The sequence below is a fragment of the Meleagris gallopavo genome, chromosome 12 (assembly GCF_905368555.1).
Source record: "Meleagris gallopavo chromosome 12, MGAL_WU_HG_1.1, whole genome shotgun sequence".
NCBI classification, from domain to species: Eukaryota; Metazoa; Chordata; class Aves; order Galliformes; family Phasianidae; genus Meleagris; species Meleagris gallopavo.
Window position 1 is genome coordinate 12,343,371 of NC_139415.1, and position 21,922 is coordinate 12,365,292.

Consider the following 21,922-nt stretch of genomic DNA (forward strand, 5'->3'; position numbering starts at 1 on the left):
ATGGGTTGGTAGATCCCAGCCAACATGGCCATTTCAAAGACTCCTCCAGCTCTCTCCTGGCTGTTCCTTCCTTACCCACAGATTTGCCACTTGGTTCACAAAGCTCTGGCTGCAGGGCATCCGCCTCTTAAGGCACAGCGACACAGTGAGATGTGGGCATCTCCTTCCCTTTACCTCTAATGGGGGCTGAAGACCCCAGGATCCTTCAGCACACGGCTCTGAGGGCTGATCCTTCCTTTCAAAGACCCCAAGGGTCACAGAGTGGATCCCCTGCAATAATCTTGCAAGAGGCTACACAAGACCCTTCATTATTAACACTTAATTGAACATACTCTACGTTCTACCTTTTTCTAAGGCAGTGCCTTTCAAAGTGCTGGTGGACCTCCTCCCCTGCCTGCACCACCCAGGTAGGGTCACCTCCACTGCAGGCCGGACTTGGCAAGCTCCAAGTGCTTCTGTGACCTTAAATCTATCTATCTCTGCCTTTAAATCTATCTACCCATGCTCCTTCTCTCAGACATGGAGACGTGTAAATCTCAACATCTCATTAAATAGATCCGCCAATCGCTCTGAACGGATTGCCTCCCAACATAACTTTTCAGCTGGTCACTGTCCATGAGCAGATGGTTTTACATGACATTTATTCATGCAAATTGCAGAGGCTGTAGTCTGGTTCCCCACTTAGAGCGTAAAAAATTACAGTTTAGATGCATAAATGCTGGCACCATCAGAGAAGGCGAGATGAGACTGGAAATACATCCCTGGCTTTCAGTGTAGCACGACAAAATTTAGAGTGAGTCCTCATCAGATGGGAGCTCAGCAGAAGCAACCCCCCACCCCCCAAAATAACTGGGGAGACAGTGAAGGCCACGTGCAAAGCTGCACCAATACAGAGAGATGAACTTCTCCTGCTGCATGTGCAGGAACCTGCCACGGGGAGAGCACACACGACATTTTACGTCACTCACAAAGCCTACTCCGTCCAATAAAGTGTGGAAATAAAACAAAGCATGAAATCCAGGCATAAATTAGCATCCCTCCAGTCTAGCTTTATTTGTGCCACTGCTGCTGCGGATTAGCATCTAGCGAGCTGACAGGCTGATAGGCAGACAGAAATGGGGAGAAATGAAAAAAATCAGTGGGTGTCTTTTTTTCCCCTACAGTTCCCGGGACGTCTGCCATCAAAGTGCAGGCAGTGCTCATCCCTTCAGGACCAGAGTTCTCCTATCTTCCCCAAAGAGCAATAGGATCCGTAGGGAAGCAAATCCCCCTGAAACGTTTGAGCCTGCAAAGATGGCACCCGTCATCTGAGTGCAAGCCCAGCACATCCACGCCGGTATCCCTCCAGCAGCATTTGCAGAGAGCTGCAGAGAGCTCTAGGACAGTACCTTGCTGCAGGCACGCAGCAAACACCCCGAGATTGGCTTCAGATCATGTTCACCAGCACTCAGGGCAGCTGCTGGCAGCCACGGCCAGGCCTGGTACCTGATCCCAGCTGACATGACCAGGATCTCACGCCAGCATCTCCTCTCTGTTCATGTCAGCAATGTGTCACCGCTGGCTCCGCAGACAGGAGACCTGCCGAGAGCATCCACTGCGCTGTCACGCAGCCTCCCTCCTCCCCGGGGCTGTATGGCAAAGCAAGCAGTGGTCAGCAGAGATACCCCCTCTCCTTGGAGCTTGAGATCCCCTCTGCTACCAAACCTCTCTCCCTGGTATATCTCTGTGAGACCCACATCAGGCAGCAGAGGGGAGCTCGGGGAGGATGGTACCACCATGCCCAAAACAGGGGAACAACAGCAGTGAATGTGACTGCATTCAAAACGACCCGCAAAACCCATTTCCATCCTTGCTGAGCTGTTCCCAACTTCATCAGGCTCTCAGATCACAGGAGATCTCAAGTCCCTGCCCATCGCATGCAGAACCAACGAGAGCGTTCAGTTTTTAGGCTAAGGAAAGCAAATTTTCAACCATTTTCAAAAGTGGCCTAGAAAATGCAGAATAATTCCGCATAGCCATAAAGCTGATTCCTCAGGGGTACAGTGTGCAGTTTGAACAGCCCAGTGTCCCTCTGCCTGCCAGTGTGACACTTACTGGGTCTGATTAGAGGATGCAGGTCTGAAAATTCACCATTCTGTGATTCAGGATGAGCAGAGGTGCCAGCAATCCCAACAGCTGGGCTCTGCCTTTGGGGTGGAGCAGCACGTGAATCCCACATGCAGCAGGCATCTGTGGCCAGCTCCGAATGGCCCGTGCTCAAATGGGGCAGGAGAATTAGCCCTTGCACAAATGAAGATAAGTAGCCTGAGCCTTTGTTTCCCTAAGTCATGTTGCAAGCTGTGGATTAGGGAGTGGAGTCACCACATCCTTAAGCTCTTGCGGCAATCACAGGCACTCGTTTAACCTCTGGCATTTGGGATGGCAGGAAGCAGAAGAGAGCCCACCAGACAGAGCATACAGCAACACAGAGAGCTGCAGGTAACATCTTCCCTCTGCAGGGGAAGCCCTAATGGGCTCCCCAGCCAGCACTTATATACGTGAACCATTTGCTTCCTCCCCAAGCTCCCAGTCACATCACCCATGAGCCTGATCACAAGCAACACGATGGGTCCCAGCCTAGCACCCGCTCATTAGCGCTCTGCATCTCCACTCCACTCCTCAGTTCCACCCCATCAGGAAACGCTCAGCCTAGAGACAGTGCAGGACCAGAACTGCTGTAAATGCTGCAGATGAACAGTGAGGGCTGTTAGCTGAAAGCCAGACCTGAAAGAACCTCCGAAGCCACAGGACCAGCCCATACAAGTCCCAACTTGCTCCTGCAGTTTTCCTTCATTTTGGTTAGCTCCAGTACATTTCCGCATTAAAATATATTTAAAACCACACTGGTTACAGCACATTCAGACATGTGACCACCGGGATGAGGATGAATGCCTATATGTATAATCAATGAATATACAGATTTTATAATTATGAAAAATACCAGAGAGCTTGGCTAAGCAGGTTATTATACCAAAAAGAGAATAGATAGGGTGCTTACCCTTGTCCTAGGCTCACTATAGAACTCCAAAAGAGGGATCTCCAGAAAGAGATTCTTCCCCACTGGTAGTCAGCTCTTAAATGGGTCTAGGAGAAGTGCAGCCAGGCTCTCACCCTTCAGCAGCACAAGTGAATTGCCTTTACCTGTGCTCCCGTGGCTGACTCATTGCTCGCCTCAGGTGATCAATCAGAGGTTCAGGCCATGATTCAGCAGTTCCCATACACTATGCAACACATCACAAATGGGCTGAAGGAGCATGTTACCCTGCGAGTCTGCTCTGAGTGGAAACCTGGATGGAACGTGTCTGCAGCAACCCAGGGAGCTCCTGCACAGCCCCAGGAGGACAGCATAGGGACAGCACCTCTTTTGGATCCTAAGCAGAGTCTTCCACGGTGCTGAGCATATCGAATCCAAAGAAAGTTTTTAAAAAGGCAGTGTGCCTGTGCAGCCTTGCCTCTACCACCTCCACAGACACGTACACACGTGAGCATCCCTTACAGAACAGGGCAGCTGGGACCACCATTACCAATTACAACATTTCAGAGACTGAAGCACATGCTACAGACCTTTGCTTCCAAGTTTCCCTACAACCAGTGGCTTGGACCACTCCTAAGAGTCATGGGTACATGCAGCAGGAACCAAGCCAGCCCCTTTCCAACCCATTGTAAATCACAGTGCTTGGATTTGTCAGCCTCTCCTTCACACCCTGTTTGATATTATGAAGTATCCTACACTTCCATCCTCCAGCCTTGAATACGAGGAATATGATCGCCCAAAATTGCTAAGGCTGACTCTGAAGAAAAAAAAACAACCAAAGATTTGGAGAATCTTTCTTCAGATTGGTAATTCCAGGCCCAAATATGTCTTTGTCTTGTTTCTAGGGTTTTCCCTGTAATAATGATGCCCATAAATCCATTTCTCATTAGCACCATTTGATTATTTTTAAGCGAGATTGAAGCTTCCAAGCAGCCCTTGATTCCAGGTGCTGCGGTTTTGCAACAAACACCCAAAATCCCAAGCCTTGTGATAATGCCCCTGAGAGCCATTCTGGCCAAGCCTTGCCAGCTGCTGTTCTACCCAGAAGGCATCCACCCGAGAGGACAGGATGGCAGAAGAGAGGAGGAAGGATAGAAAACAGCAATTTCTTGGGCCCTGAAGCGAGTGTGGCTTGCTGGGTGTTCAGTCAAGCTCATTCATAAGGCACACTCAGCCTGTGCAAACCTGTCCTGATGCCTTGCCCCTCATGTGGCTTCCTGGACATTCTCCTCTACCCTCTCCAAAGCACAAAGCCACCGTGGCCACGTGGCAGCACTCGCACGCTCCTAACCCAGGTCTTTCTGCCAAGCCAGCCCCAGCGCAGGGCATGCAGGCAAAAGAGCTGCCTGAGGAATCCACGCCAAGCGGCGCTGAGCACGACCTTTCTTCTTTACAATGGCAACCTGAATCCTAAATACTGGATTTCTAGGCACGCATTAAAGCCATGAGACAATGGGGACCATGAGGCTGGGGCTGGCTGCAAGCCAGCTCCTGCTCTGCCAGCATCCTACATTTCCCATTTCCTTCTTTTTTACCCTAGCAGATAAGCAAAGTCCCTCTAAGCATGCAGAAGCTCGCTCATGACCCAGGGACTCACCCCCACCGGACGGTGGATGCCTGAGAAGATACAGAGAGGTCTTCCCCCCCTCTCCCTCATACAAGCATCGCTTCTCCTTTAATTGGTTTCATTCATGGCGGCCCTCCACTAAATGTAATTATGCCAGGCTCTCTCCATCTGTCTGTGTTCAGTGTTTTTATTTTCAATCTTTATTTCTGCATTAATTCCCACTCTGCAGCTCACATGCACAACAACGTCCAGGACCTCACGAGGACATGCTGGCACCAAATGAAGAGCTGGATTTGACCCCGAGTTTCTCCTGGCTGGACCCCTGAACATTTTTTCATGGAGTAAGCCCCATACCTCAGCTGCTCTCCACAATACCCACCCAAGCGGGTCCTTTTGCGAGATCAAGAGCTGTCTGGCAGCCCAAGAAAGAGGAGATATCTTGATTTTGTCTGCATCCCATTGATACAGAGGTATATCTGTGCTGTCTTCCCAAGCCTGGTGCATATAGCTAGCAAGGGGAGACGTCTGCTCAAGCGGGCATGAACCCTTTTTTTTCTTTCTTTTTTTTTTTTTTTCTTTTTTTGCATGAGGACAGCATTTAGTCCTACAAAAGTAAAAACACTAATTTTCCTTCCCATGAATGCAGACAGGGTGAGCACAGCTGAGCACGGGAATTAACAAATCTCAGCTTTGCAAGGGCAGCTTGTATCTGCAAAGAACCGAACGCTCCCAGAAGCATCTCCTCTCTGGGGTACATCACCCAATGTCCCTATACCATCTCTGACTAGAGTGGGTAGATCTTGGGGGGATACAACACTATGGGGCTTGTTGGCTTACAGAGAGCCCAAACCCAGTGACACAGACCCTGGGCAACCAAGCACCATCTGGTGACCGCCGGCTCCCGACACAATAGCCCATGTTGGCATGTTTATGATAGAGACCAGAGGCAGATTCCCATTATCCCCATCGGATCCTGTGATGTGGTTTCAGGAGAAGGACCACGAGAAGCAGATGGGATAGCAGAAGAGAAAAGAACACGGCGAGACAGACAGACAGGAGAGATTTATATGAAGCTAAAGTGCATACCCATAAACATGGGATAAGCAAATAGCATGTAAGTATGAAATTAAATGTGGGGAATCCACGGTATCCAATAATCAGTCAAATATCTCCTTCACCTCTTTTTTTTTAGTTTGTCATCAGCATTTAAAAATGAGATATTTATGCCAATAAGTAACCCAGTTGTATACTGTAACCCCACAAATACTGGCTGGGATCTGAGAGATTCATCCTGACAGACAATTCATTTTTACAGTTATTTTTGGACTCCCGGCTTTCGTGGAACACCGGCTCTCTGTGTTGGATTTTATGCCCCTGAAATGTATTTACAATGCATGGCATCTGTATTGTGCATTACACACTTAAATCATCGCTTTTCATTCGTCGCTTATAAAAAAAAATATTGCAATATCCTGAAGCCCCAAATACTCAAATTCAAAATATTATTGGTATGTTTTCGGAGTAATACTATAAAATCACATTGTGTTTTTAGATAAAGGAGGGAAAAGCGATCACGAGGAACATGGATTCCCAAGATCTGGGAAGAGGAGGAGCCTGGATTTCACGCCAAGATAAATGCAAAATAAAAATAAAAGCTGGGGGGGGGGGGTGGAAATCAACCCACTAAGGTTTATTTTCTAAACAAAAACATTGAAACATTTTGTCATTTAAACAAAGGGAGGAAGGCGGGGGAGGCTCCGCATCCTTCGCTCGCGCTCCGCAATGGACAAATACTATCAGAAACAAAAAGCGTGGCATAGTTAGCAGGAGCAGAGCTTAGTGCTTTAGATTTAATGATATGTATTTAAGTTCCTTTTAGGGGAAGCCTTCTGCAATCGTTGGGGGGGGGAGTGAAAATCATGGTTTTAAAGGCTTCTGTCATTGTTGCCTACAAGCCGAGCAGAAAGGCGCTTTCTTTGTCATCCAGGGGTTTGTGGAAACACCTTAATGTGTCCTTTTCATAGGTGAAGCAAGGCACACAAAGCAGCGGCGTGCCAACGTGTCCCCCCCGCCATCGGAAAAATAAATAAATGGAGGAACGCGGGGAAAATGGCCATCGTAATCCACCAACAAAACGACAGCAAGGATGGTCTATCTCGGTAAATATTGCACGTCTCCTGCCAAATCCCTCATGGGCTATTGTCCCGCCATCCCCACCCCCACGCCACCCCTTTTATATGTCATTAAGGATTTTTCGCATACAACCAAACGAGCGGAGGGGGAAGAATGCGTCCGCTCCTTCCCCACCAGTTGGATAAGCCATGACGAGGCGGCTGGGAGACGGAGCGCGGAAAACACAGGGCAAATTAGGAAGTATGTTAATTCAATTAATATCACAGAGGGGCTGGCGGGCGGGGGTGTGCATGTGTGTGTGTGTGTGTGCAGATTTTCCGCCCGAGGAAGGAGGTGGCAGAGAAAGAACTGGGGCATGCCAGCTCCCGTTATTGTTCTGCCTTCATTGGTAATTAGCAAGATAAGGAGGGGACGGCGTGAGGGAGGCAGCGTGGTGAAGACGAGGCAGCGCTGCACCCCACCTCATGCCCATGCGGCCATCTTACAAGCAGCGCTCGCCTCCCTCAAAATGGCCGCCAGGGCCCCCACGCTACCTCAGGGCCTGTCCCAGCGGGCTGCCCTCCAGCCGGCAGCTGGCACCTGGGACTTGGAAGCATGGGTAGCCATGCTGCCGCCCTGAAAACAAAGGGAGACAAGGAGACGCCATCACAGGCCTGAGCATGCCCGCGGGCAGGGCGAGCGGCCATCTTAGTCAGGCCATTCATCTGCAGCGCCAAGTGCAGAGCTTGCAGGGAGAATCACTGCAGCGCAGCTCTCCTGCACAAGGCAGCGCACATTGGTGTGTGTGCATGACCGCTGCAGTGGCTGTGCTCTTGCCATGCCTGTCCCACCAGGCAGGTCCAATATCTTGAGCCATTAGGGCAGCCAAGGCCTGCCCAGACACCAGAGAGGGAGCCGTAGTTGGAAGGGACCCTTCAAGGCCGTCTGGTCTGACTCCCCTGAACTGAACAGGGACACCTACAGCTGGTCAGGTGCTCAGAGCCCCGTCCAGCCTAACCTGCAGTGTCTTCAGGGATGGGGAACCCAGCACCTCTCTGGGCAAGCTATGCCAGTGCCTCACTGCCCTTATTGTGAAAAACCTCCTTTTTATATCCATAAATCTTCTCTCTTTTAGTTTGAAACCATTTCCCCTTGTCCTGTCACAAGAGATCCTGTTAAAGAGTCTGCCTCCTTCTTTCTCACAGCCCCTTTAGAGATAATGAAAGGATCCTGCCTTTCTCCTCTCTGAAAGGGAATAAACCCCGAACTGAAACTGCAGAGGCACAACTAATGCACACACGCACAAAACTTTCTAAATCTCAATTTAAGACAAACTTAAAACAAAATCAATTATGAAAGGAAAAGGTAAAGTAATATAGACAGCACAAAGCTACACCTGGTGTTTCCCATTTAATGGGAACTTCACAATGGAAACATTGCTGTTGTTCAGTTGTTCAAGCGAGCAATATCAGACACCGAGTGAGGAACTCTCATCCATGGTCATGGGCTGTCCTCAGGATGGCTATAGCAATTACTGACATAAAAGCAGTGTTTGGGAAGCATTTCATGTGTCTTTAGCCAAGATGGGGCTATTTGCATGGCAAAATAGGCACATGACACACACTGAAAATTTGGCATCTGCTCCACGACTCTGCTTAGAACCAGTGCACGCGTTACCCGGGCAAGAGGGTGATTACAGCCGCACACAGACAAGCTGTGTTGTACATCTCGGTTAGACAGCGAAACATAAGGGATGGCAGGCTGGCTGCTCCACTCTGGCGTTGTCTACATGGAAAGCCCCACCATTATCATGACAGCACTATAGGTCAACCGCTCCTGCTGCTCATTGCTCCTTTTGTATTCCAGGCCAAGACTGGCTTTCTCCAGTTGAGCTTAAACTGCTTCTAACATGATGTAGCCATACACAGGACAGTCCTGCTTCTGCTAAAGGAAATATCCATGGAGGTTGTACACATACAGCTCCTTGCTTTAAAATCCACCCCCTAACCATGCATCTGTAGCTAGACCTGCCCTTCGGCTAACCTTTCTGTACTCTGTGCACTTCTGGGCCGTTCACAGTGCCCGTGAAACACTATTACACCCTGCTTCCCTTGGGTGCTAATCCTGCTTGTCAACCCAAAGGCAGAAACAGACGGTGGCTTGGCATTTTGATTACATTGTGATCTGTTTGAACCTTCCAGACTCTTTTGATGTCTGTGCAAATTTGAAAGGGGGAGTCGCAATCCTCTACAATGAAACTCCGCTATCGCATGGCAAAACTTCTTGGGACTCCTGTGTCCGTAGGCAGCACTGGATTTGGAGCAGGGAGGGGAGTTACAGCTCCTCCAGGAAGAGCCTGAATTTCAGACTAACCAAATCTGGCCCTAAGCGGAGAACACTACGGGGACAGCGTGTTGCTCTTCAAACAAATGCATGCACAGGGGGGTGTGCGCATGCACAGAGACACCATATTTATACAAATAGATGCATTCATAGGAAAATGCAAATAGCATACTCTTCTGTCCCAGGCTCCCTTTGAGCTCCTGACATCCCAAGGTTTCAGAGGAGTACAGCCGAGCCTCAGATCAAACATTAGCCCTGCGGGGGTTCCCTCAGGGAAGCAGCCATGCATCGGGGTCTCTTCCCCGCTTCTGTGCGAGGTTTCCCGACCTGGCCTTCCTTGGGTGCTCTGTTCTGACACACGTACAACGCACGCGTGCGCATGCAGAGCCTTTCTAAAAGGAGCTCTGGGAATTGAGCTGCGCTTCCTCCTTCTTTCGAATCAATTGTCATAAAACAGCTTTTGTTTTATTTTTAACAAAGCGACAGAAATAACCTCTGCTCGCAGCCCTTCCCCCTTGCACAACCCCATCCTTTGGCACAACAAGCTGCCCAGTGCCCCCAAGGAAGCAGGCAGCAATGCTTTCTGGAGCATGGAAACAGCTTCTCTGCCCTTCCTCTAGAGACCATTCCTTGGCAGGAGAGCAAGGCAGTTAAATGGGAAGGGGGCATTCCAAACATCCCCAATCCCAACTCTAGTTGTCCCCTTCATCCCTACCCACTGAGACACCCACTTTTGACCTGCATTTTCCCTTGTGCTCTGCAAACCATGGTGTCTCTCTATCTTGGATGTCACTGAAAGGTGACTGTGCAGCAAGTGATAGGCTGGCATACAACCTGTGAGAGCTTAAGCTTTGCTGTCTGTGGCACATCCCTTTCTTCAGGCCGGCTAAGCCAAAGACCTGTCCCTCCTCCTGCATGGCCTTGCTCACCCAGGCCCAGGACTCAGACATGCAACACTTCTTGATGAAACCCATCAGTGGGTGAGTGGCAGCTGAGCAGGTACTGAGCAAGACGCGGGGCCAGACAGCAGCCAGGGGGGAAGGCAGCGGGTGGAGGGAACGTGCCTCAGGAGGAATACTCACAAAGGGCTGCTTTCATTAATAAAACATTCCCCCCTCGGTCGCCTTTTGATTTGGGTGTAAGAATTAACCCCATCTGCCCAACAGCACGCTACCTACCAAGTCATCTCTGCTGAGGAAGACCGTCTGACATGTGTCCGCTCAATTGCTACGCCTCCCCCTGCCCGTGCTCCTCAGCTCTCCAGACCCCCTCCAAACAGCTCATGAGCCTCACTGGGTCTGCCCTATTGAAGAGATCCTCTTCCCACAAGATAGATTAGACCCAGTGAAAATAGGCTTAGTGAAAATACCATTTCACTATTAATGCCCCCCCCCCGTCTTCACACTCTCACACACCCAGAAAGATTATAACAAATCCCAGTCACCTTTTGCCCCTGCTAACTACTGCCCCAGTCTTTGCTCTGCATGCTGTCTACTGCAAGCTGGAGAGTCAGGCACAGGGTAGTGCTTACATATAGAGACACACATGCAGCTAGCCAGCATTGGACACACTCAGCCACAGTGCACAGCTCTCCCTGGCATCAGCTTGCTTTACTACAAAGCCCAACCTGTCCCTCTCCGCTGTAATTGCTGTGCCTGGTCCTTGGGCATCAGCAGAAAGTTGCAGCAAAATCTGCACTGGTTTAATCTCTCTGTTCCAAATTGGTGGGGGGTTGCTTTTACGTCACCAAGACATTTCTATTCTCTCCTCTTCTGTTTTAAATAAAGCCGAGATGAAGAGATGCCTTCGAACAGACAGCCCCTTCATTTTCCAGAGGTGTGTTTTAATGAGTGACTCGCCTTCCAAAAAGGGGCCGGCGGAGGGGAAGGGCAGCAGATCCTCCACACAAATTCAATAGCGGGTAGGTTGCCATGGGCTAAAGCATTTCTTTGCACACATGAAGGGAAGGGACTCCGGAGCACTAAGGGTTTTGCCTCCCATGAGTTATAGCTCTACCCTTCAAGAGCGGAATAAATGCTTTATCCCATTGCAGCCTGCGATGTATTCTACATAGATGGATTGATTTCCCCTATTGTTCTTAATAAATCCTGGCGCATGAAGAAGCTCACTGCACAGCCATTTTTCCTGCCTTGTTCTACCTTGCAGAAGTAATAAGGGTCAGATGTGACTGCGGTGGGAAGCAAAGGCCGTACACAAGGCAGTACTGTGCTGTATGCAGTGGCTGTGCTTCGTGGGTGCAGGAAAGCAACACCCTTTTCTCTGCTTATTCTTCCTGCCTGCATCTAAACCGAGGAACAACAAACAAAAGCAAAATGCCAAACCACCTGCCCACCTCAATGACTCCCAGCTACACTTCTCATACCACCTCACAGCTACACCATTCAAACCTTGTTTTTTGCTGTAAGGCTTTCTTCCTCCCTACTGATTTTCCTGCTCGCATAGGTTTGCTGGCCACAGCCTTGTTGGTGTGTAGCAAAGAGCACTGCGAGGCTCTGGAAAGCAGGTAGGCTTTGCACAGTCCACCTTGGCTGCTCGCCTCCAGCTCCACATGGGCTCACTGGGTTATCACTGCTGGCCTTCTCTAACAGCAGTTAACAACTGGCCCTGGTTCAATAGCCTCTCTGGGAAATTTGGCTGTGGGAGGGATCAGGTAAAAGAGCTGCTCTCTCATTGCACAGAGGGACTCAGTCCTTCGGTACGACTCCCAGGGACTCACCTCTCCTCGCTCAGGTGGAGACATCCCATCCCTTCCCAAGGCATCCCGCTCCATGAACTCGCAGTCAGCTCTGATTAAGGAAAAGAGAATTTGTCTCAATTAGAAAGCGGCTCCTACATGTACGGACGGATGTCAAGTAATTACCAAACATCGCTCATGAAGAAAGGGCTGGAAAGGAGACCTTAAATTTGGGAACCTGCAGACTTGTGCACACAATTGCGAGTGAGTTATGGACCTTGGCGTGCTTCAGAGCATACCTTGTGCAGATGCTTTTGAGCCCATCCCCTCAGCTGAAATACACACAGCCACATAAAATACAGCCAGACACGACCATGTCCTCTAATAAGGAAATAAAGCCGAGCGGACCTGCGCTGCCAGAGCCCAGAGAGCAACACTGTCTCTTTAATTTTCTCCCTGGCTATCTCATCCTTTGCACAAACTCTTTCCTCCCCGTGGCTTCTTCCAGCCTGGTGGGCAAAGTGGGAAAACATCATTAGGGAGGAAAAATAATTTAGTTTGTTAATCAGTATCCAGTGGTGGGAAACAAGAAAGACAGAGAGCAGGGCTGGCGGTTAGGGCTTAGGAAGGGCCAGCACAAAGCCCACCATTCATGACATCTGGGGCTGGGATTCTCATTGAATTAAACAGACACAAAGAGCAGAGGCATTTCATGCTCTCTTCACAAGAATTATCATATCTCCCTGGCACTAGGAAACCTTCAGCATGGGAGAGGGGGAGAGAAAGAGAAAGGGAGAGAGAGGGGAAAGCGGGCAGGCTGGGTAGAAATATGGGGCAGGGTAGAGGAGGCTTTGTTCCAGGCTTGGATTTATGGATGGGATGCAGTGCGGTGCTTTGCTGGGAGAGACGGGGCCCTCGCGCACTGGGTCTAATAAGAATCAGCAAATGTGAAACAGGGGGCCCCTGTGTACCATGAAGCTGGGAAACCCGCGTTTGACAAGCCAACAGAATAACCACTCACATCTCAAGGCTGTGGGAGGATGCTGACGTTCGGAGGAGATCTGTCGTCTCGTGTGTGTGTCAGCAAGGAGAGGGAGAGGGAAGCGGCAAAGAGCATAAACAGGAGACCAGGCAGCATCGTTTGGTCATGAAAATTAATTAGCTAATATGCAAACCATTGCTGCCCTGCAAGCATTCCCCACATAGCTACGGTGTGTGCTGAGCCTGTGACTGGGAATGACAGGGGCAGATTAGGCGGCTCTGTGGGATGCGCCTGGCAGCAGGAAAAGCACAGCCCATGTGAAAACAGTGAGGAGAGAGTAGTCAGGTCCTCGAGGAAGCCAGAGAGCCTAAGAGACAGGAGAGAGGTGTGGAAGAGAGTGGGCACCAAGCTGAGGCCAGACATCACACTGCTGCAGCAGCAGGGATTGGGGTGGAGATGGAAAAAAGAGCCCCTTCTGGGCCTGGTGGCAAGTGAGAGCACTTAAGGTTTTGCAGAACCTGTCATTTCCTACAGGTTCACGCAGCAGAGAGCCATCCTGATCTGTCTCTGGGCATCACCACTGGATCTGCTTTAATACTAATTGCTCTGTGACCAGGACCTGGGAGCTGCTGGGAGACTCCCAATAGCGTTACCTGTGGGAAGAGGGGACAGATCTCTGACCTCATGTCCCCAGGGTGCTGTGACCCCATGCACTGGTGCCACAAGCAGGTATCACAGCCTGGTGATGAAGATGAGAAACTCACGACCAACTTTGTATGGCCCAATCCCCAAGGTCTCAGACCCCACCATAATATCATGCTCATTCTTTTGGAGAAAGGAGGTACAGGCAACAATTACCAAGGGAAAAAAAAAAGCTACAAAATGAGAATGAAGAGATGCAGCAAGCAATTTGTAGGAAAAAACAGAGAAGCCCCTTCGAGATGGGATGTATGCAGTGAACGAGGAACGTGCTGGAAACAAAGAGATGCAAGGAGAAAGGAGAGGCTGGGATGGGCATCGCAGAGACATGGAGGTAAAAGTTGAAAAGGAAGCACTAATTAGCACCCAGACCATCACTTTCCATTAATAGCTTGTCACCGTTTCCTTGATGTTGCTGAGAGCAGGAAAGTTGGTATGTGTGATGCTTACCTGTCTCTATCTCATTAACAGAAGTCAGGGTGAGAACAGACGTTTATTGCCTGCATCCAGATAGACAGGCCCTTTGCTGAACTGAGATGTGGGAGAGAGGGGGAAAGTTATGAAGAAGATGCTTCTGGAAGGCCGGGCAGTACCCACACAATGGAAACCCCAACGTGGAGCAGTAGATAGACACTGTGCCAACACAGGAGAGTCCCTGTAGGGTACCAGGCTGCAGGAACCCATGAGGCAAAAATGGCTGGAGTTCTCTACTGTAAAACAGAGAGAACCAAACGTGTCCTCACAGATATTGCAAGGCAGAATGGAGAGAATTCCCAGGAAACAAAGAAAAGGAAAAAGAAAGCCATCTCCAGCAAAGATGAATCTGCACTGCATGCCATCAGCTCCCAAGGAAAGTGAAAGAAATTCTTCCAGCAGTTAAAAAAAAGAGATTAGATCTCCCATATAATGCACAAAGGCCTCCCTTTTCCCTCCAACATGTGCTCCATGGGAAGAAGGAGCACGCGAGGCGAGGACCCAGGCAGCACACGTCGGGAGGTGCGACGCCGAGAGCACGCGCGTGTGCACCCTCCTAAGGCCACACCAGCTTTCCCAAGTGCAATTTCAGTGAATACAATGAAGATTCCTCAAGAGGAGCCCAAACCTCCCTAGGAGTGAACGAGACAAAACCAAAGGCAAAGAAAACATCGTGGCTGGTGCTGGCTGAACAAAGACTTCCTCCTTTCAGCTTGGAGACATCTTCTTGGCCATTGAGCTCAGATCAAGTGTAGGCTCTGTTGACTCCCCCACCTATTCAAAGAGCACTTTCAATAGTCCGATTGGGCTTTGCTGTTCTATGGCTTCTCTACGCCTGCATTTTTCATCCCCTACCAACGCCGTTAATGCCACATGCAGAAACCCAGCCCTGAAAAGGCCTTGTTTGAACTCCGTGGTCAAGCACTTCACAAGTTAGGAAAGGCTCAATTTACGGCTGTCGATGCAACCTCAATTCCACCTCGCCGTGCGTCTACTCCAACCAGGGAAAGAGGGAGCAAGCTATAAATAGGCTGTGACCGAGTCATTGCAGCCCAAGATGGGCACGGCCAGCAGAGGCTGAATTACATCCCACGGCCAAAGTGCAATCACGCACCCCGACCTGCAAGCGCTTGGTTCGGTGCCTTACACCCTGTACATTTTTAATCCGCAGAAATCACGTGCATTCTAAACATACAGAAAATGTATTATTTATGCCTAATAAATAATACATTGTTTATATAAGCAAAAAGAAAAAAAAAAAAAAGAAAAAAAAAAACCAATTGTACGCAAGTGTAGCAAATTCCCCTCCCTTCGCACCATGCTCATTCTGGGGAGAGGGATTTCGAGCCCGGAGCCTCGGCACAGATTTCTGCCACTATGAAATACAGAGCTAATGTTATCTGGCAGCGGCAGAAGGCTGTTCTCCCGGGGTCGGCGGTGCAGGAAGGCGAACCGCTGGGGCTGGCAGGACCCATGCACACAAATGCAATTTTTTCCTCCCAGCACCGAGTTCGGTGCCGGGAGATCGGGGCACTGATCGGTTGGATGTGGAGGGGGCTCATAGAGGCAGTCGTGATGGTTCTTCCATCCAACCCAGCCGTGCCAGGACACCGCGCTTCTGGTTTGTTGTGATTATTATTCCGGAGAAACAGCACATTTATTTTTCTTCCCCCCGCCTCAAAGAGGCAACCAAAGGGAAATTGCGATTCTGAATGATTCATAATTCAGCTAAACCTGAAAGGAATTTAGGGGACAAAGAATAGGCATCGCTCTCGCCGAACAGCTTCCCCCCACCGAATTTCAAGGGCCCGCAGCAAACAATGGGAGTGTCAGAGGGTCTCAAATAGAGAAAAAAAAGTTCAAGAATCTTTACAATAAAAAGTGTTAGGCAACACAGAGGTCAGAGCCGACCCCTCCTATAATAAATAGCAGCACGATCTTACATTAACTATAGGAGACATTTTAATGCAGTGCCTCAGCTTCACGCTAATTATACTTTTTCACCATATTTTGAACCTTAGAAAAAATGTCATCAGTTAATTATAACAGATGAGGGAGTGTGAAGACTTCCTCAATAAATAATGCCTTGATATCTCATATCCAACACGCTGCGTGCACGGCTCTGAAGGTGCCCAGAAATATGTCCTCGCAGGAAATACATCAAGAAATGATGGTCCCATAAGCTGGCTTTGTTTCCAAGCCTTGATTTTCGGCCCAATAATTAAGTGATTTTTATGGATCTAGGAGAGTAAAGGTCATGGGACTGCTGGAATGGTGCCAGAGAGATTCAGCGTAAGGGGAAAAAAATAAAATCCCAAACCAAAATGAGACATAAAAGACAGGCACGCATGCGATTTGGTGCTGCTAGCTTTCCCCTGGTCCCATCTTTCTGCTCCTCCCAGCATCTCCGTGGCAGCCTTGAAGCCAAGGTTAAATGAAAGCAGGATGGTGCTACGGAGCAGGGATCCGTCCCCATAGAGCAGGGACCCATTCCTGTGCTACCACGGGGTGCCCATCCCTGCAGGGGCTGGTGGGTGTCGGGGCAGCGACGGAGCTCCGAGCACATCACCCTTCTTCCAGCTCCTTCCCCACCTGGCACCCCGCACTTCCCCCTCTGTAGGGCCAGGATTTGGCGTGGGAAAGATGGCTTTGGGCTTTTCACAAATCCAGTATCCCCTTGAACCAAAACCAATTAGCCTGGCCCAAGGTCCTGCCATTGAGGGACTGTCCCTTCTTTTCAAACCCCCGCGGGCTCAATTGCTCTAAGGAGCCTGGATGTGAATGAGCAAAGCCCACTTAAAGTGGTACTTAAGGCCAGACCAGGGTGAAGGAAAAGAGAATGCCTCTATAGGAACAGCAAACCGAGTTTCCAAGAGACAGCTAACTGACGGAGATTGTGTGCTTTCCTCCCCAGTTCGTTTTCTTTTTTTACCTCGATTTCTGAGCTGTGCAGGCAAACGCCCCTAAACCCAACTTGAGCTGATGAACAAACACAGATGTGGTGCCTAGAGCTCTGTCCCCACCCTGCACACCTTGCTTCTGCCAACGTTTTTTGAGGCAAGAAACGCCAAAAAGCAGCAAACCACCCTGGAGTGGGTGGCAGAGGGAAGCTGACACTGGCGGCGATGTCCCCATCTCACACCACCAACCTCAACAACTCGTGAGAATTTGGGGTGACAAAGCACCCAAATGATACGTGGCACCTGCACCACATGTGAGATGCAAACACCTTTGTGCTCACAGCTCTGAAAAGCTCTCAGTGTCAAATTTGCACCTGGTATTCACGGAGCGCCCTGCCCTGAGGGGATGGGAGCTGTACGCTGCGGACCTGGGTAGGGCCTTGAGTGCAGCCCCATGGCACGGACAGAGCCAGGACACAGGAGCAGGTGAGTGAAGGCAGCACGCGATGAATCACGGAGACAAAAGGACCGATGGAGCCAGGCCTCCAGCTCCACACCAACCATCGCCAGGCAATTCCACAAAAATGCCCATTGATGGGATCTCATCCATAACCAAGCGGCCCTGCCTCCATTCAGCGCAGCTTGTTGGAGCAGCAGGCACCGGGCAGCCCCATCCCCACCCACTCAGAGCCACACGGGTTGGGCACTGGGTACAAATCCATGAGCCTATCTCGCTGCTTGGGGAGAAGTTTTGGAGAAGAGAAATAAATAAAAGAGTTTGAACACGCGATGCCCTATGGCACTGATCCCCTAATGGCATTTTCCACTTACCCCCGAGGATCCTTACATCCCTGTCTCCATCTGCCCACCACCAGCACTGCTGAAGAACAAAGACATCACACCCGGCCTCGGAGACATCACCCCACCCTCACCACACCCTGTGCCTCTGCAAAGGGGCTGCCACCAGCAGCAGGAGGGACCTGGGAGCCAAGCTCTGCTCCCTGCCTGCAGCGTCACACCGCCCCACAAGTGATGGGGACACCAGCAGGCACCGTCCTTCTGGATTTGGGAGGAAGGAAGGAAGGACACCGACACCACCAGGGCGCAGGGCCAAGCAGCAGCATGCTGCTGAGATGCTTCAGGTGTGGACCCACTCACCAAAACCTGTTCCATGCCCAAAGGAGGTGGGTCAGAGGCCCATCAGAAGGCAGAAAGCGGAGAATTGGCACAGGGCTGCAAGGCGGGCACTGTAGTGAAGATGGGTGCACCCTCACTGCCAGCTCCCAGGGTGAAAATGAAGAATGAAACCGCAGCAAAAATGTGACCACAGCTCCTCTTGCCCAGAACATAAAGGGCAAAGTGCTCCATCCCTGCCTGAAGCCTGCTTTGGGGGAACGGGTCTGGGATACGTGGACCAGCCCTACAACCTGCAAAACACCCAAACAGTCAGCTGAGAGCAGACGGCTTTGGAGAGGGAAAGTTGGGGAGCTGAAGGTGCTGTCTGAGCACCTGGTCCAACAGCAAGGCGACAGAGCTCGCCTCGTCCTTTGTAGGAGTTCATGTGCACACCCTGATCACCACACTTCCATTTTATTTCATAAATTATATCTCTGTATTTATATACACACACACAAACACATTTATTATATGTGTGTATATATATATATATATACTTTTTTTTCCTTGGATTTTCTTTTTAAATGTTCACCTTTTGCCACTACAAAAGCCGAGGACAGAACTCCCTCCTGGGCTGTGCCATGCAGCAGCACTCCAGCACGCAGCTCTCCTCCACCACCGCTCCAACGCTTCCCCCTGAATTACATTCATTAGGAATTTGAATGTTTCTTTCTTCCATCCCCCATCAAATCATTACTCCGGAATAAATGCATTCATCAAGCACCTTGCTCGCTTTGTTCGCTCCAGTTTTAAAGCATCTCCACCGCACCTGACTCGGTGCTATCACACAGGAGGGAAAATAAATAAATAGAGGAACAGAGCACCAAACACAACATTGCGCAAAATAATTGGAAAATTATTTCTTATAAATAACCAACGTAATGGAGGAGCGAAAGGGTTGCGTTCCTTCCTCCCACCTCCGATCCCTTCCACAATTTCTGGGGTTGCACGGAGCACGTATATTCCAGATGGAGAGAAGGAGGTCGGCTCCTAATGACACGTCTTTCGCTGCCTTTGGAATGAATGATTCATTCGGCGCTCGCCGAGCCGCGGAGCCGCCGTTGAGTTACATTTCTCCAAAATCCGTATCTTTAATTCTGGCGCTGCGTGTGGGACCCAGCAAATCACGGAATTACCGCTGTAACTTCAGATTAGTAACGCTTTCTAAATGATAGTCTAATTCCAGGCCTTCATGCTTCCCAGCGCTCCCGCCTGCGCTGCCTTTCCCTGGGAGGTTTCCTGCGGAATTAGCGCTGCCGCCGCCGTCTCTCTCTGCCCCTTTTTAATTTCTCCAATGACTCCTCATTAGAATCTCTATTAACAGTGCTCCTCGGAACTTTGCTTTCCCACGGTACAGCCGAATTCAGGCTGAGATCCTTTCTCCTGATGGGGTTACGGCGGTGCTTTGGCCCTGGAAAGGGTCTCTGCGGCAGCTGGTGCCGGCCCTGCGCTGGGGATGGTGCAGAGCCCCCGGGGTGCACGGAGCTTCCACTTTTCACACTCTTGCACCCAGATGGGTGCGGGCTCAGGCCCCGATGCTGCCCACTCCTCTCTGCCAAAAGGACATGGCCGGGCACCCGCACCCATACGTGCAAGCAGAAGGAGCGCGGCAGCATCCTGCCCATCTCGCTCCTCTCCCGCACCGCGGGGGCAGCGAACAGCCCCGGGAAGGCGGTGGGAACGGCTCCTTCTGCATCCACCCCGCCCCGGTGCTCTCACGGCCCCCGAGGGCGCAGGGATCGTCCCCGCGGGCACCGGGCGAGGGGCTGCGGCCGTACCCTAAAAGTGACCCATGGGACACCCAGGGACCCCAACCCCAACCGGGGGTGTTCACCCCACACCGGCTGCAAAAACGTGCCGGGGCGGCTCGGCGGAGAGCGCGGTGCTTTGTGTCGCCATGGGAACGGAATGCAGATTTGCCAATTGCTTTTTTTTTTTTTCCCTTTCTTTCGTTCCTTTTTTTTTTTTTTTTTCCCCTCTCTATTATTTGCCAGACATTGTAATACATATTATGTTCCAACTTCTGGGGCTCGCGGCGGAGGTGCGGGAGGCTCTGTGCCTGCACTGCCGGAGGGGAGCACCGGGCTGCGGGACCCGTCCTCGGGATCCCCTCCCTGCAGACCTCCCCAGCAACAGCGAAGTCACAAGGAAAGTGCAGGCATGATCGCCAAGCTGGCCTTCAAGGGGAGGCCGGGGTCAAGCCCAAAGCCGAAAAAAAAAGAAAAGAAAAAAGAGAGAGAAAGAGAAGAAATAGGGAGGAGGAGAGGATAAAATATCACTAAGCAGGTTTTTATCGAGGTCTGACCGCAGCCTGCGCCGGGGGGTGCTTTGTTAGCAGAGCAGCCCGGGGGGCTCGTCTCTTCCAGCCCGCTTCCATCTACCTGGAGCTGAGCGCGTGTGCACGGGGCTCCCCGTCCCTCCCGCCCGGTGCCGCGAAGCCGCGGGTACCGCTGCCCGGAGCGCGGCGGAGCGGCCCGACGGGGCGGGCGCTTACCTGGAGCCCCGAGGTGGCGGGCGGAGGACGGCGGGCGGGGCTGCTGCGGGCTGCGGGGCCGCCGGTGCTGCTGCAGCCGCTTCCCCCGGGCGTGCAGGTCTGGAAGTCATTTCTACTTTCGGTTATCTAGCTTTATGATGGCTCCACAACACTCATACAGCTAGATAACCAAAGACAGAAACATCCCTCCGTCGGGGGCTGCTGTCCGTCGGGCGCGGGGCGAAGGCGCACGGCCGGGGCAGAGCGGCCGGGATCTGCCACCGGGGAACCACGGAGACAAAAAAAAAAAAAAGAGAAAAAAAAGATGAATATGCGGAGCAGAGACGGAGGGAGCAGCGCTGCAAGGAGGCGGCAGAACGCGTTGAGCCGAGCCGAGCCGAGCCGAGCCGAGCCGAGCCGAGCCCGGCGCGGTACCGACCCGGCAGCAGCACTCGCGCTCCCGCCCCGCTGCCCAACTTCTACTCCCCTCGCATGGTAATCGCCCCCTTTGGGAAGTGACGTCACGGCGCGCTCAGCCAATCCTCGGCCCGCATTTAAATCAGCGCCCCCTTTCCCGCGCTTTCGTACCCCGGCCCGGCCGATCCCCGCTGGACGGGGCGGGCAGGACGGGGCGGGCTCTCGCGGACCCGCACGACTCAGCTCGGCTCGGGACGCCCCTTTCCCCCCCCTCGCTTTCCCCTGGTCCGGCCTTCCTCCGCCCGCCGTGCCGCCCCTCCGCTCTTGTTCTGGGGGCTGCGCCGCGCTCCCCCCTCCCCGCAGTGTCCCCTCGGCAGAGGCGGGCGGCACCCCCCGCACGGCCCTGTGCCCGACTGCTCCTTTCTCCTCGCCCTTCTCCCTCCCTTCTCCCTTTTCCCGACCTTTTCCTCTACCTTTCCCCTTTCCCTATATTTTCCTTCCCTTTTCCCATCCCTTTTCCTTCTGTCCCACAACGCCGCTGCCCTCTCAGCCTCGCGGTGCCCGCCCCGTCCGTGCTCTGCCCCCGAGGGCCCCGTCCCGATGAGCTCCGGGCCAGGGAAGCGTTGCGATCCCGCACGGATCCCCTCGACATCCCTTTCTACCCCATTTTAATTTTTTCCCCTCCGCGTTTCGCTGTTTCCCTCGCGGGTTGTCAGCGCCGTACTCGTGTAGTGACAAATCCGGCACATACAAATAATAACAACGGTGAGAATAATAACCAAATGCCAGGAGGGAAATACGCTTATCTGAGACGCTGATCTGACCTACACACCGCGAAATAAATAAATAATGCAATCAAAAGAAAGAAATAAAAATTCATAGAATAATCCGTCGCCGCTCCTAAACCTCCCTTTCCCTTCAATCCGGGGCTCAACTAAAACGTGACCTTCCACAAAACGGGGGAGATGGGGACGGACCAAACGCTGCGGGAGCGGCCGCGGCTCCCAGCGC

General features: G+C 51.5%; 1 long non-coding RNA gene across 1 annotated transcript in view; it reads right to left on the bottom strand.

The window, feature by feature from the left end:
- Nucleotides 1-20,810, bottom strand: part of LOC146543559 (uncharacterized) — a 32,353-nt gene extending 11,543 nt beyond the window's left edge. The window contains exons 1-2 of the long non-coding RNA XR_014885895.1: nt 20,516-20,810; nt 11,833-11,902 (exon numbers count right to left, since the gene is read on the bottom strand). This is a non-coding gene — a long non-coding RNA (uncharacterized LOC146543559). The remainder of the gene's footprint in view (nt 1-11,832; nt 11,903-20,515) is intronic.
- Between the last annotated feature and the right edge of the window lie 1,112 nt (nt 20,811-21,922).